This window comes from Loxodonta africana, chromosome 1 (genome assembly GCF_030014295.1).
Source record: "Loxodonta africana isolate mLoxAfr1 chromosome 1, mLoxAfr1.hap2, whole genome shotgun sequence".
In the NCBI taxonomy this organism is placed as follows: domain Eukaryota; kingdom Metazoa; phylum Chordata; class Mammalia; order Proboscidea; family Elephantidae; genus Loxodonta; species Loxodonta africana.
The window spans coordinates 155,188,733-155,202,853 of NC_087342.1; positions in this window are offsets into that span (position 1 = coordinate 155,188,733).

The following is a 14,121-nucleotide window of genomic DNA, read 5'->3' on the forward strand; positions in this document are numbered from 1 at the left end:
TATGGGCTCATTATGTCTTGGAATCAACCCAACAGCAATTGGATTTTCTTGGAGGCTGGATAAAAAAAAATAGGAAAGGGTAATATTGCACCTTAAGCGCTGCTTTCTTTTACTCTTTCCTCCAGGCAATATGCAATATGAACTTCTCACATGTCTAAAAGTGAGGACTCGGCTTTGAATTAAGGAAAAGAGTTAAACTTTTGTATAAACCAAAAAAAGGAGTTACATAATCTAACTTAAAAACTTAGTAATGCTAAAATAAGACGGGGAAATATCACTTCAAAATAATTTCAACAAATCTTAGGGTTTTAAAGACAATATTACTGTACTGATTTTAGTTGAGTGATTCCCTCTTCCCCCTTATAAAAGGTGAAAATTTTCCGTGGTAACTTTTCCCAGTTGGAGGATTTGCTACGCGAGGATTATTTATAAGTTTGCGTATGTACACAGATGTGCGTGTTTTAAGTTGCTCTTAATGGCTATCATGCTTGTGGAGCAACTACTAGTTCTTAAGAAATAGAATCTATTTTTAGGTATTGTCACATAGGAAACAATTGTATTTAGAATATAAGTAGTCCTTGACTTACGAAGTACTCAAGTACTTAAAACTGCCTGCTGTATTTTGTTTTGTTTTGTTTTTTTGGTACATCTTATCATTATTAAGGAAACCCTGGTGGCGCAGTCATTAAGTGCTACAACTGCTAACCAGTAGGTTAGGAGTTCGAATCCACCAGGTGCTCCCTGGAAACTCTATGGGGCAGTTCAACACTGTCCTATAGGGTCGCTATGAGTTGGAATTGACTCGACGGCAACGACTTATCATTATTAATATGTACTACATAAAATGTTGCAGCATGTAATTGGCTGTTGCTATCATTCTCCGAAGTAAGGTTTCCAACCCCCAAAAGACAAAGTTAGAATTTTGAAAGATACTGACAATAAAAGGCAATAATAATGAAAAAAATTTTTTAATGAGATATTCAACTTATGTAAGAATTGGCTTAGATGGAGTAGTTATTGGAAAGGAACCCCATTGTATGTCAGGGACTGCCTGTATCTGCTGAAGAAGTAGAACTCTGACACATTTCAGAACTGGGTTACACAACTAAGCTTTGCTGAAAGTCCACTTTCTGCCTTTAACCAAGATGTTCAAACAATGATCATACTCACAAAATATTTTATTGTCTCTTTTACTTATCATAATACTATAAGAGATTATATCTGTAATTACAGAATAAATCAATGTTAAATTGTTTTCTAGTAACACAACAGAGTGTGTAATTAGGATCATATCAAATACTTTCCCCTAAACTCAAAATTCATAGCTTAGTGAGGGAATCACTTTTTTAAAACATATTAAGAAAATTGGTGATATAATGGTAAGATATAATTATTTTTAAAATCCAAGATATGCATCATTTTTTATAAAAATATCTCTTTTGTACCTAATCCTTCTCACAATTTTTTGCAACTCAACTGTAAAGGTGACATGCATAAAGCTAACTTTGTCAAGTAAATATTTCTACTAGTTTATCCATTTGGCTTAGGTTAGAAGGAAGTGCATATGATATGAACCACCCCCCCCCCTCCTTTTTTTCCACTCCAATCTCAGGCAGGTATTGACACAGGGACACTTCTAAACTTTGAGGCTGTATCAATGCATCTCCCTCCTAGATGTGGTAGCTAAGTTAATGTTAGCAGAGTAACGGTGGCCATTCCCCACGTATTCTTCCTCACAAGATACACTTTCAGACAGAAAACTTGTCAGGCCTCTTATAGGAAGAATCATTGGCAGGCTAATGTTTCATTAATTCCTCATAAAATTTTGTTTATAGGCTCCAAATTCAGCCACTAAACCATCATTCAGATCAATTCCTTTGTATTAAAAACCTAAGTTTTATGTTCACTCTTCAAAATTCTTTGGCAGTATCTACTAAAGCTAAACATCTGCTTACCAGCACATGACTCAGCAAAAGACAAGTACCAGAACGTCCCCAGTAATATGCTGTTCAACAGCCTCTAACGGTTAACTACCAAAATGCTCTTCATTTCTCATCAACGGTAGAATGCATAATTGCACTGCAGTAGTTTCACAGAATGGAATAGTACAAGGCGATGAGAATGAATGAACTACAAGTACACTTAAAAATATGAATGACTCTCACGCACATATTACTGACCAGAAGAGAACCTGAACCAAGAGAGTTCCAACTGTATGATTCTATTTATAAGTTCAGAAGTTGACAAGACAATCTGTAGCATTAAAAACCAGGAGAGTGGTTACACTTGGGGTGGGAATAGTGACTAGAAGGGGATTGAAGGGGCTTCTGGGGTGCCTTTTGATCTTGGCATTAATTAAAAGGTGTCTTCAGCTCATGAAAATCCATTGAGCTGTAGAATTATGATTTGTTCGCTTTTCTACGTGTATAAAATAATTTAATAAAAAGTAAAACCAAGACAAAAAGGTTAAATGCACAATCTCCTTAAGCGTGTGTGTGTCTGTTGTATAGGGCTGGGTAAGGTAGATTGAAATTTTGTTCTGTCACAAGTTCAGTTTAACATGTGCAAACAGTAAAGACTTTTAAGCATCTCACTTATGTTACTTATAGTGCCAATTTTTAAAAATTGAAAATTTTCAGAATCAGAGATTGGGGCACCCTCGACTCGATGGCAGTGGGTTTTTTATATAGATTTTAGCATTATATAATTATGCCTTTTGAGTTGATAATTTTATCCACCTTTTATCTCTCACAAGACTACTGCATTATGTTCTCTAGAAATAACTGGTTTCCTCAACTTCCTGATTATCTTCCTTGTATTTATTGATCCCCTCACTTCTGGTCCTTTCCTTACAGCTTCAGAATTCCAGAGCTGATTTCCCTACTTTGATTTCTTTTAAAATTAAAATATATACTCAAATAGAAAACAAAATATATAGCAAATGGCTCAAATTAAAAAATTTTAAGGAACCATCAAAATCAATGATCACTAGTACTTACCTATTTGCACAACCTAAAAAAATAGATGCCTTTCTCCCATTTCTCATTCCCCATTCTATCAAGTTCATATCCCTAAACCTCTGCATAATGCATAAACATTCTCAAAGTGAGGATGATGCAAACAATTCTCAAAGTAAATCAGGGCATTATAAACAGAAGGAGCCAGTGCCATCTCTCAAAAAGTTTAGGGATGGTTTTGTTGGTTAATATAAGCACCACCTTAGACAATCCCAGAAGAGTCCATTTGGCTTCTCAGAGCCTAAATGAATGACTAAGGTGCTGAAAATTGATGCAAGCTCTAGAACACGATATTTGGGAAACTTCAGTTCATCCTTCTACCACAGAGTAGTCCAAAGCTCATGGAAATGCTAAACAGAGAGTGAAGGAGCCACTCATTATGTAGAAAAGAAATTACCTGGGTACATTTTGGACCACTTTGCTATTCTTCAGGCACAACAGAGATTAGGCTAGGTTATGAGTTTAGGTGAGCCCTCAGGCTTATATTGTTTTCACTTTCCTTCTCACCTCTGTATTCCTACAGCCTTGCATAGTGCATATAGCACACAGTGGGCAACACAAACATATATGTGCATAACTTCACAAATGAACAGAACAAAAAGGCTTTAAGAGTAGGTCATTCACTCTGGGACTAATGAGCAGAACTGTGAATAGCCTAAAAGAGTTGGAGACGTGGATGTGCATTAGCAGATACTTAATAAGCAGCTTAATTACCAGGCTGAGTCCGGCCTCTATTACAATGCATTATTTTAAGGCCATAAACTATTTACATGGCTTAGACATATGTATCTGCCTTTGTCCTCTCTTTTTGTAAATACTTTATATTAACTTGCATCTTGACAAAGACTACAATTATGTGTATTTCCTCAAGATGAAGGAGCAACTATATCTCCAATGGAAAAATCAATTTGTTAAATCTATATTTTTCGTGTTATAAAGTATTTTCACTTTGAGAATTACCAGGATTAATTGCCCTCATTTGTTCTCCATGTGGTGGTATTCAGGCCTTTCAATAGATCTATTCCCCTGCCCCCACTGCATAATAATTTCTTAAAGCTCCTTTTGGAAACATTCCCAGATGTAAGCAAATATGTTGAAAATAACAGAGCTGAGAAAACAGTGTTTTTCAAAGGGAAATTTCATAAAGATAACTTTTAGATGGAAACTAATTTTTGCTGAAATAAAGAGGAATGTGTTACCATGGGCCTGAGAAATACCAGCACAATGGTAGTACACAGCTCATCAAGACTGCAGCGAACTTCAAACATTGCTTTGAAGATGGGAGTGGGTATAATTCCACATGGTTCTTAAAGTAAACACACTTGGGTCCATTGTATGAGCCTGAGAAGCACTGCCCTGAGTAAAAACAAGGTGAACTGGGATCCATCAACTTATAGCCACAAATGAAATAAGCCAATTTTGCTAATGGACATAGGTTCCCAGAAACGGTGCATGAGATTATAATTAACTACTTAAAAAGACAGGCAGTATGTTAGTAGAGTGGTAGGTTTAATTCCAAAGTTGTGACAGAAGCAATAAGCAGTCAAAATAGCAAATGACCCTTAAGATTTTTTTTTTTTTTTAATTTTTTATTTTGGGGTAATGGTTTTCCTGCACTGCTGAAAGTAAAAGGAAAAAAAAAAAAAAAAAAACACTAAGAGAAAGTTTATATTTGTCACAACAAACTCCTTGTGCATAAAGCATAGAAAAAATGGTCCAACATGTGTCCAGGACTTTTTTTTTTTTTTATGAATACCGAATGGCTATTTCATTCTATTTAGCACTCTCACGAGCTTTTGATTGTATCATGCTAGGAAGACCAAAGATCAATTTCAGCTTGAGCCACTCAGCTTCAGATTGTTCCATAGTCATGAACTGAACATGTACCTTAAATAGCTAATAATTGACAAGAGATGAATACACAAAAGCCAAAAAACAACTGATTACATGACTACTGATATTGTGCCAGCCATAAAAGAGCATAATAATAAAGTGTGCACAAATATGGAAGCCCTGGTGGTGTAGTGGTTAAGTGCTATGGCTGCTAACCAAAGGGTTGGCAATTTGAATCTGCCAGGCGCTCCTTGGAAACTCTATGGGGCAGTTCTACTCTGTCCTATAGAGTCGCTATGAGTTGGAATCGACTAGATGTCACTGGGCTCTGGGCTGGGGTGCACAAATATATCAGTCTATTTAGTCACTCATCCAACATCCATATATTAAGCACCCACTCTGGTAGGCCCTACGGTCAGAATGCTCCTTAGAAGTGAGACTTCGTCTAGCTTACTTTCAACATGCTATCAGAAGTGACCAATCCCTGGAGAAGGACATGAGGCTTGGTAAAGTAGAGGGTCATCAAAAAAGAGGAAGACCCTCAACGAGATGGACTGACACAGTAGATGCAACAATGGGCTCAGACTTAGCAATGATTGTGAGGATGGTGCTGGACCATGCAACATTTCATTCTGTTATACATAAGGTCACCATGAGTCAGAATGAACTTGATTGCACCTAAGAACAACATGGAAAATCCTATAGAAATTTTCTAAAGTTATAACAAAAAGATGATTTCACCTTGTACTCAATACATTCAGGACATAATATTAAACTATGGTCATAGAACAGTAACTGAACTATGGAAGAAATCACATATGCCTTTGAGAATCAGGTGAATGCTATAAGACTCTTTCTTGGAAGGAAAAAAAAAGACAACATTTGCACAAATGTCTATATAATTCCACATATAATTTTCGGGGTTCGCATACCTAGAAAATCCATTTTTGGAACCAGGAGTTCATGAGTCACAGGTTACAACCCATCCTGGTGGACTTCTCATACCTAACTAAAACCAGTTGCCATTGAGTTGATTCCAACTCATGATGACTTCATATGTGCCAGAGTAGAATTTGTACTCCATAGGGTTTCAATGGCTGATTTTACATAAGTAGATCGCCAGGTCTTTCTTCTGAGGTGCCTCTGGGTGACTTAAACCTCCAGCCTTTCCATTAGCAGGCAAGTGAATTTAACCATGTGAACCATCCAGGGATTCCCATACCTAACTAACTACTATGATTCCTCATTTCATAGCTGCCTGACATACTGAGAAATTTTTTTACTATCACATTGGTATTAGTTATATATTGTTGTATTAACCTTAACTACTTCAAAATTTAGCAGCAGCTTAAAGGACAAATATTTAATATCCAACATAGGTTCAGAGGATCAGGAATCTTTGATTGACTCGGCTCAGGGGTTGTGGCAGTCAAAGTATCTACTGGTGCTACAGTCAACTTGTGGCTTGACTGAGTCAGAAATATTTGGTGGCAAGCTCACTCACATTACTAATGGCAAGAGGCCTCAATCCCTTGTAGTCTGTTGGCTGCAGGCTGCAGTTCCCTGACCACATGTGTCTCTCCTTAAGACTGCTCGTGACATGGCAGCTGGCTTCTCCCAGAGCAAATTGTCCAAAAGAAAGCAAGATAACAGAAAGCCACACTACATTTTATGATATAGCCTCAGAAGTGAAATAATCTGCTTTAATCTATTGGTCACACACATTAATCCTGATACAATGTGGAAGTAGACTTCACAAGGGTATGAATCCCAGGTGACAGAGATCATTGGGGATTATCTTGGAAGCTGGATACCATAATATTCAAACTAGGATAATGAAGATAGACTTGAAATACAGAATTGGGAGTGGTCAAGGGACTTGGAGCATACCCTACTTTGTGAAATTAGCTAATGGTATGATATTGACCAAGTTGTTTACCTTCGTATATAAAATGAGTGACTTTGATTAAGTAAACTCTCAGGTCTCTTCTAACTTGAATTCTGTGTGATTAGATGACCTTCCCATCGCCATTTCAATGTATAGCCATTATAGAGCTATTAGGGGGAGGGAATCCTAAGACTCAGTCAAACCCAGTATAGAGTCAATTAATAAATGCACCTAATAAAAGTTAAAAAAAAAAAAAAAAAAGTTCCCAGCTAATGCACTTAGAAAGACACAATTCATTTTACCTTATTATAAAATGTAATTATTGATAATAAATACAACTAGACATAAATGCATTGCTTTTACTATGATTTTACTGGTGATTATTAGTAAACTGACAGACAAAACATTAGCAATGCCTTTCAAAAAAAAACTAGCATTGTTGAGCTTTTTAGAATGTTGTTAGTGAAACCTGGCATGTATTGAAGCATCTCAAGCTTATATACTGCACTTAACACAAGGCCTACAATGTTTTCAGAAATCCATTTTAGGTCATCTTGGGTAGGTTGTCATCAGGAAACAGTAGCTCATGAACAACTGCCTCAAGGACTTTTGAGGAGGATTGCAAGTTATTGGAGTGGAAAAGTCTTTTAGGGATCAAAATATATCCTAATATCACCCCTGAGGTCTCTTGTTGCATAGTCAAGCATGGCTGCCTAAAATAGATTGAATAAAACTGGAAACATTAGACAGCTCTGTTTCCCAAGATTAGTGATGGATGGCTCTGGCCAGATGCCATCAACACTAACTTGACCAGTCATTTCAACATGAAAATTTCAAGCTGTTGGTAAAGTTGGCAAACCAACTTATATTCTCATTGTCAGGGCAGAGATTCTCTGCTGTCGGCAAAAGTTGTGGGAGATTACTAATCAAAATGTTGACAGCTGAAGGGTTATAACATTCCTGCCCATTGCAAGATGGTATCACTGGAACCAACTGACATATTCCTAAAAATCTTAAGGTAAGTGATTCCTGATTTTTCAAAAAAATTAAAATCAGTAAAATATATTTACCATTCAGTGCAACTCTACTAATACTTAATGAAGATACTTGAGTACCTGAGTAAAAAAGAGCAACAGGATCTTAGCCCTTAGGTTGTTTCTAATCTACCCTGTGGAGGGGGGTAGAACTTTCAACAATTACAGGTTGATGAATAGTAATTATCATAAAGAGTTTTCACAATTCTTGCATTGAAAATCATTCCTAGGGCCCATATTTTAAAATTTGACAACTAAAATACCTGTTTTGTCTTTGATATTTATAGCTACAACCTTTACCATGCTCTCTCTCTGCCGCTCACTTACTCTTTCTTGCTCTGCTCTTTGTTTTATGGGAAACTGGATCATAAATCTTCTCTCTGTCTCTCGAGAACCTGTCTCTGCCCTACTCTACATTATTCTTTGTTCTGGAGGCTGATCTGGAATGGCTACACAAATAGTCCTCTCTACTCTCTGACTTTCATTTGGGTTTGACCAATGAGGAACCATACCAGAAGTAGAAAGGAGGGAGCAGATTGAGCTCAGGGTATTTATTCCCCCAATTCCTCATCTTGCTGAGTCACCTGTAGTCTACTGAGGCCCTTGACTGATGAGTCACGAAGTCTCTCTCCACATTCCTTTGTGCCTTTCTTGGTAACAGCCTTAGATTTTTGTACTATCCCTGTGGTTTCTCTACACACATAGCATATAGACTATTGTTGTTGTGTACCATCAAGTCAATTCTAAGTGCTACCTTTATTAAACTCACCTGTTTCCTACTGGGATACAGACACTTTCAACAAACTTCTCTCTCCCCCTATAAGAACTCCAGGCTTTTTGGTTCTTTCTTCCTCTTATACTAGCTCTGCTACCAGACCACGTACCTTTTCATTCCTCCAGGGAAGATTATATCTAATTTGAGAGAAAAACAAAACAAAAACGACTACGCTTTACAAGTAAATATTTAACTGAGACTCTTCATTGGCTCACTAGTCAGCGGTTTCTTTGTGTTTTTTGCTTCTGCGTGTTTCTTCCAACTTTGATGAGGGTAGAGGAGGGAAACTGGCTTTAGAGATATCAGTGAGAAAGAAGAGGCAAAGGTGAGTAAACAGGTAAGTACTAGAGATGTAGCTCTGCCATTAAAAAAAAAAAATTCATATTATGCTGGTAGGGATTTCTATAATTGAGGAAATGCAAACCTGGGTCAGAAGAGGAAGAGTGGAGGGGCTATGAAGAAAAACATAAACTCTAAGAATATAGCAAGAGAAGGTTGCCTCTACTCATACCTGAAACTAAAAGATTAGGGCTTGTTTACATTTAATAAGGGATTCATGGGTGGTGCAAACAGTAAATGTACTTGGCTGCTAACCAAAAATCTGGAGGTTTTAGTCTACCCAGAGACTCCTCAGAAGAAATGCCTGGCAATCTACTTCTGAAAAATCAGTCATTGAAAACTCTAGAGAGCACAGTTCTCTACTCTGACCATGAGTTGGAATCAACTCAAAGGCAAATGGTTTTACCATTTAGAAGACAGTCATTAGATTCATTTTGGGAGATCAAACACATTTTTGCAAATTTGTGCAGGTATAGCTAAAGGATAAAAATATCTATAAGTGTAATTGCTGGCAATTGAAAACAAGGCCCAAATTACAGTCCTAGAAAGTGATAAGCATTTAGTTAATGTCTTTCATCTTGACGTTTTGGGGTATTTAAGCCCGCTGCTCTTTTGTTTCCACCCACTGAAGGCTGACCCAACATGGGCTTGCTTCCACCACGTTCATATTCCAAGCCACGCTGAGCATTGTGGGAATGCTGCCTTTATGTACTCCTTGAGCACAACCTCAACTTCTAACGGTTTGTGTATTCATTCTTCCTGTACTTGTAACAACTAGTTTACGCACTGCACATGATTCATGTGAAACTGTATTCAGGGCAAATGCAATTCATCTAAGTACACTGAAATCTGCTGACGGCCAGGAAAAAATTCAGTGCTCTGCCAAATCCATTCAGCTTGAAGTCAGTCATACTGCAGTCATTTTCATTGAGCTGTAATGAGATAGCGCATATGGAAAGTGACAAACAAGGATGTGGAAACTTGTAGGAATGTCTGGGTAAAATAAAAAATAAATAAATAAAGCCTGTGGTCAGTGAAGGACCATGAAATTTGACACAAACAAAAAGCCTAAACTTTTCAAGGGGGAACAACAATAACGAAAAAATCCTATTCACACACACTGAAATATAGAATATATAAAAAGAAAACCCAGTAACCTTCTGAGATTTAAACTGCAGGTGTGTGGTTCCTGCTGCTTCCCTTCCAGATGTGTTATCCATCAAAGAGCTACCCTATTAACCCTGGTGGATAAGTCTGCTGTATGAGACAGGGCGTAGTCCTTTTCTTGGTTACCCAGGGATGCCTGGTGGTATGATGAAAAGCTTTGGTCCCTGTCGGTGGCTGGCCCTGAAATGCTCCTCACAAGGCAAACCAAGCCTCAAGTGGTCCATGAGCTCACCAGGCCCAAGTCTCAAAAGACAGCTGCAAGCCAAGAGATGATTTCCTTCCTCTGCCTGCAGCTGCTCAACTCCTTACCCACAGCTCCAGAAGCAGCTCAGCATAATTTTTGTCCAAGTGGTTCTGTAGGATGTCTGCAGCTAGGGAGCAATACCACCATTTATTTAAGCTTATATCTAGAGCAAAAACCTAATTCCACCTCTAATACTTTTACTTGCCTTTCAGTTTATCTGCTCCACAACCCTGCCTTGTTACATGGTCCACCTTGTGAGAAGTCATACCTACCTTGTTCAGTGATAAACTATTTATTTGAATCATCAAGACATACAGGTAAAATAAGTAAGTATCTTCTTGGTAAAGGTTTTAATTCCAATAATTAAGTCTTTGGTTTTGTTTCATTTGGAAAACATTAGAGTTACACCAATTATTGCAAATATAAATTAACCTGAAATCCAAAGGACCATAAAGTGTAAATAACTTCACCTGTTTATAGACACGGCTTCAAAAGAAAGTCAAAGAAGTAGCTATTTTTTTTTTTCCTTCAAACAAACATATTCAAAATGTGTCAAGGAATCATCACAGAATTAAATAAAACTCCTAAACTTCATGAGGAGATAATGATGTTCATATTCATGGATACAAGGGAACACTGGGTCCTAAGTACATAAGTGTAGCTTATACAATGTTTTAATGATAAGGATTTTTTAAATAGTTTAATAAGAAAAATAGTAAGTGCTCCATAAATACAACTACTATGCTAAATAATAGCCTAAATACATTTGTTATCTCATTTAATTACTACAATTCCGCAACATTATCATCATTTTAATCTGAGAATATACTAGTATAAAGAGATACAGTAATTTATCCAAGGACAAAGAACTAGTAAGAGTCAGAGTCAGAATTTAAAATGTGCATCTGTTAACGTACAACCGGTGACTTGATACAGACAAAAAAATATAATACTTTATAGTAGTTACAGTAGACTTTCATATTCACTATCTAGCTTCCTCTTTATCTAATTTGGTGTGTTCAGAGCTGTTATTTTCACCATTATGTAAATGAAATAGATGAAGCACAGAAGATCGACTTTCCAAAAGTCATCCATTTATTATACTGAGGTACATTTGGAACCCAGATGTAGTTCTTTTGAGACGATTTTTCCTACCCATCTCAAATACTGATCTAAGTGGCATTTCATACAATATAAATTAGAAATAAATGTTATCAAGCAGATGGAAAATTAGAGCATTGTGATCAATTAATATGTGGCAAATTTTAATTCCAAATGGGGAATGAAAATTATCCATTATTAGTAGGAAATCTATTTTATAGATGGTTTTATTCCCAGAATTAAGAATATGGCCTAACACAAAACAGGTTTTCTAATACTTGTTGAGGGAGTAAATGAATAAATATATATTATATGACTTATGATCTATGATTTTTTGTTTGTTGTTGTTCTATTTAAACCAGTAGAAAATTATCTAACTTTGAATTTAAGTTTTGGAACTTAAAATTTAATCCAGAATTAAGGAATTAAAAAAAAAATCTAATTTTGATGCATATGTCCATACAGTATGACTTCTTGTAGTAAAGGATGACTGGAATAATTCAAGTAAAATGCCAGACACCTTAGCAGGGATAACAATTATGCTATTATACATTATCATTACTCAAGCATTCATGTGTTCAAATATAACTAATATCTCCATTTTTATCAAATCTCAAAAAAATACTTATAAAAAAGAGTCAAGATTCTGTCCAGTTTCAAAATTTAATACTTATGCCCAAATGATACATTTTAAAAATCTCTAATACAGTAGTTTTTAAACTTTACTGTACATAAGAATCACCTGGAGGACTTGTTGGAGCCCTGATGGCATAGTGTTTTAAGAGCTGGGCTGCGAACCAAAAAGTTGACGGTTCGAATCCACCACCCTATGGGGCAGTTTACTCTGTCCTATAGAGTCGCTATGTGTTGGAAGCTAGTTGACAGCAATGGGTTTGGAGGACTGGTTAAACTACAGATCATTAGGCCCTATCTCAGGAGTTTCTGATTAAGTAGATCTGGGGCTAGGCCAGAATTTTGTTTAACCAGTTTCCAGCTGATACCAGTACTGCAGGTCTGTGGACTACACTTTGTGAACCACTGCTATAATAGAAAGTCCTATGTTTATCTTGAACTCTTACTTTAAAATTAAGGATAGAGGATACCAGGTTGTCACTGGTTCACAGCTCTTCTTAACCACTATCCTCTGTTCCTACATTAATCTCCAGATTTGGTACACCTGATTTGTCCTGTGTCCTAGATAGTTTATATTGTAGAATCATTAGATTTCCTGAGCCAATAGGTTCCTATATAGCTGCAGAGCTTTACACTGAATATAGTATAAATTCTGCTCGTATGGAAGATCCAATGATTATCAAGTAGTGTAAGAAGTCAAAATGCTAAATCACTATAATTGGTTTTTCGATCTAATCAAAATATTTTGAAAAGTACATATAACTAAAAGTGCAGTGCTTTACCATTATCCAACAAAGGAGCAACTAGGTATTGCTGGTTAGGTAAATCAATATAACGAAAGATATTAGATCTTTCCATTTGACTATATCCACAGAGATGTCATGTGTAAACATCAACTGCCACTGGAAGCACTGGCAGGAAGTAATTAATATGATCTTGAAATACTGACTTCACTTCTCGATGCCTTGCTTTTTTTTTTTTTTTAATAACATTTTACAGTGTTTTAGGTGAAAGTTTATGTAGCAAATTAGTTTCTCATTCAACAATTCAAACACAAACTGTTTGGTGACATTGGTTACTCTTCCCACAATATGTCAGTACTCTCCCCATTTCCACCCTGCCTTCCCCATTTCCATACCTCCAGTTTCCCTGCTCCTCCTTGCTTCTCATCTTTGCTTTTAAGTAAATGTTGCCCATTTGGTCTCATACAGTTGATGATTCTAAGAAGCACATTCCTCACGGGTGTCATTGTTTATTTTGTAGGCCAGCCTATTATTTGGCTGAAAGGTGACCTCTGGAAGTGGCTTCCGTTCCAGGTTAAAAGAGTGTCTTAGGGCGATAGTCTCGGGGTTCCTCCAGTCTCTATTAGTCCAGTAAGTCTGGTCTTTTTTTTACAAATTTGAATTTTGTTCTACATTTTTCTCCCATTCTAAATGGGACCTTCTATTGTGTCCCTAATCAAAATGGCCATCAGTGGTAGCTGGGCACCAGGTAGTTCTTCTGGTCTCAGGCTAGAGGAGGCTGTGGTTCATATGGGCCATTAGTCCCATGGACTGACTGCTTCTTTGAGTCTTTGGTTTCCTTCACTCTTCTTTGCTCCAGGTGGAAAGAGACCACTAGTAAATAGTATCTTAGATGGCTGCTCGCAAGCTTGTAAGAACCCAAATTCTACTCACCAAACCAGGATGTAGAACATTATCTTTTTGAACTACGTTATGCCAGTTGACCTAGGTGTCCCCCAAGACTATGGTCCTTAGACTTTGAGCCCAGGAACTCAGTCCCATGAGGTGTTTGGATATGTCTAAGAAGTTTCCATAACTGTACCCCCTATGTGCTGTATTATCTGTATGAATATATAGGCAGCAAATACAAATATGTATATACAAATGCCCACAACTATATATACATGCATGTACTCCTGTATGCCCTCCCTCACCTATATTGCATGCATAGCTACATATGTAACCACTTACAAAGTTTTGGTTACTATTAGTGTTGTTTCAGAATTGTATATGTTGTAGTATGTACCATAAAAAATAGTTGTCCTTTATTCTCGTGTACCTTTCAGTGTCTTCCTTCCTTCTCCTCGC